The following is a 2533-nucleotide window of genomic DNA, read 5'->3' as shown; positions in this document are numbered from 1 at the left end:
TGAGCATCAGGGCAACAATCCCATAGGGGGGATGTAGATTCCTTGCGCATTGAGCGCCACCCGGCTCCATCCCTAGCTAGGCCCTGACGTGCTCTGGCCGCCCGGATGCATCTCTAGATAGGCCCTGACGTGCTCTGGCCGCCTGGATCCATCTCTAGCTAGGCCCTGACGTGTTCTGGTGGCCCGGATCCATCTCTAGCTAGGCCCTGACGTGTTCTGGTGGCCCGGATCCATCCCTAGCTAGGCCCTGACATCTGGCTGGAGGTTCAGTCTATGTCCACCACTGGAGAGCTTATCATGCCACCGAAGCTTTCGGTGACCATGTGACTGCCGATCTTTGGCATTTGTTGGTCGTCCATCCTTACAATATGTCTGTACCAAGAAAGCCGCCAGAAGTGAACCGATGCTGATGGAGGCAGTTGCTGGGTTTGGCTACAAACATCCTCATTTCTGATTTTGTCCTGCCACTTGATATGGAGCAGCTGACGGAGACAAAGAGAATCAAAGACCATCACTCCGTCACTCCTCAGCCTGCCCCAGAGCCCAGGTTTCACGGTCATACAGCAGAGTTGGTGTAACCGCGGCTCTATAGATCTGGAGCTACGCCAGAAGCTGGATGTCATAACGTCCCCACGGATGTCACCGAGACGCCCGGAACATGGCAACAGCTGCTGATGTATGAGAGAGCGTCCACATCTATCGAGCATCCTCCCGCCCCATCTCTGATGACAGCTGCTCCCTGCTCAATGTCCGGTCCACACAGGTTACTAGTGAGCTGCTTGTGATCTGGAGCTGGAGGCTGCTTTATGGTAACAGTGATGGAGTTTACTTTTATCCAGCCACCCTGCGGCAGCTCCACCCTGTCCCTGGTATGGGCCTTATTGGCACCCTCTGGCTTGCTCAGAATGGCCTGAACTAAAAGCCCAAAGCAGAACCTCAGCCCCTCTGAAATTGGTGCTATGAAGTCAGATGGAAAACGGTTCAACTAGAAATTATCTGAGCTGCTCTGCTGTAGAAGACAGTGGGGCCAGATTTTGAGCACAGCTACCCAGCCTCCCCCGTGTCATTCTGCGGACACCCCGTCATCACTTGGATTGACACTCTCATCACGTTCGTTAACCCAGGTAAAAATCCTATCAGCCAGTCAAATTTCAACACAACCCAACCAATCCAGCCTGTCTAGACAGACCCACGTGTAGACAATAAGGGGCCAGATTCTGAGTTTAGCTACCCAGCCACTCCCGTGTCATTCTGCGGACACCCCGTCATCACTTGGATTGACACTCTCATCACTTTCGTTAAAGTCAAATTTCAACACAGCCCAACCAATCCAGCCTGTCTGGACAGACCCACGTGTAGACAATAAGGCTGTATGGGAGGGGGTCTCATGATACCTTGAGACCCCACGTCTCCCATTAACTTTCAATAGGGCTGGGATTTTAATGGGGTTTGGGTGTCTAACTCCCTTAGCCTGGAGGGTCTCACAGATCATTGATAATGCGGCTGCGGTGGCTGCAGGGCCTGGGTGAGACTGCTGTCTATACCTGACCTTGAGGGGCTGGGCATGGGGTGCTCAGACACCCCTAAAGTGTGATGAGAGCTGCAAATGTCCCATTGTCTCTCACCCAGCATGTTTGGGTTCAGTTTCTGAGGTTTTTTAAAATTTTAAAATATCATTATTTTTTTTTAATTTTATGCTTTTAAATGTTGTTTTATAGTCTTTTAATTGATTTTTAATTCATATTTATTTTATACGCTGGCCAGCTCCCTCCAGCCTGGGCCTCTCACCCTCCTCTGGCCAGCTCCCTCCAGCCAAAGCGAGTGTCAATCTAAGTGATGGGGGTGACCTCAGAAGGACACTGGGGGTGGCTGGCTGGCCCCAGTGACTGTACAGGAAGCAGAGTTGCTTGGAAAATTGTCACTAGAACAATTGTTCATCTGACTTCCCAGTGCCAGTTCCAGAGGGGACAAGGCCCTGTTCAGTCCATTCTGGCCCAGCCAGAGGGTGCCAAGCTGGGCCCATGTTGGGGACAATGTGATGCTGCCGAACTGTGGCTAGACTGCGGCATCGGACCCTCTGTAGCTCACCTGGCCTGTGCGCTGGTGCAGAGTAGGCCACAAAACCATGGAGCGAGTGGTGGTTCTCCCCCCCTGGGCAACCAGGAAGGAGCAGCCCCTGTAACCTTCAGGTCCCATGAACTTTACCCCCTTGGGGTAACGCTGCAGAGACCAGCCGGAGTCTGACCCCAGGCAGACAAACAACGCACAGTCAACCTGTGGAACTTGTTGCCAGGGGATGTTGTGAAGGCCAAAAGTAAAGCAGGGTTGAAATAAGGACTAGATAAGTTCATGGACGATAGATTCATTAATGGCTATTAGCCAAGAGGGTCAGGGACACAACCCCATGCTGTGGGTGTCCCTGAACTTCTGACTGCCAGGAGTTGGGACTGGATGACAGGGGATAATTCACGGAACAACTGCCCTGTTCTATTCATTCCCTCTGAAGCACCTGGCACCAGCCACTGTTGGATGA

Source organism: Terrapene carolina, unplaced genomic scaffold (genome assembly GCF_002925995.2).
Source record: "Terrapene carolina triunguis isolate 2854851 unplaced genomic scaffold, T_m_triunguis-2.0 Scaffold29359, whole genome shotgun sequence".
NCBI classification, from domain to species: domain Eukaryota; kingdom Metazoa; phylum Chordata; order Testudines; family Emydidae; genus Terrapene; species Terrapene triunguis.
This window is presented reverse-complemented; position numbering follows the sequence as displayed.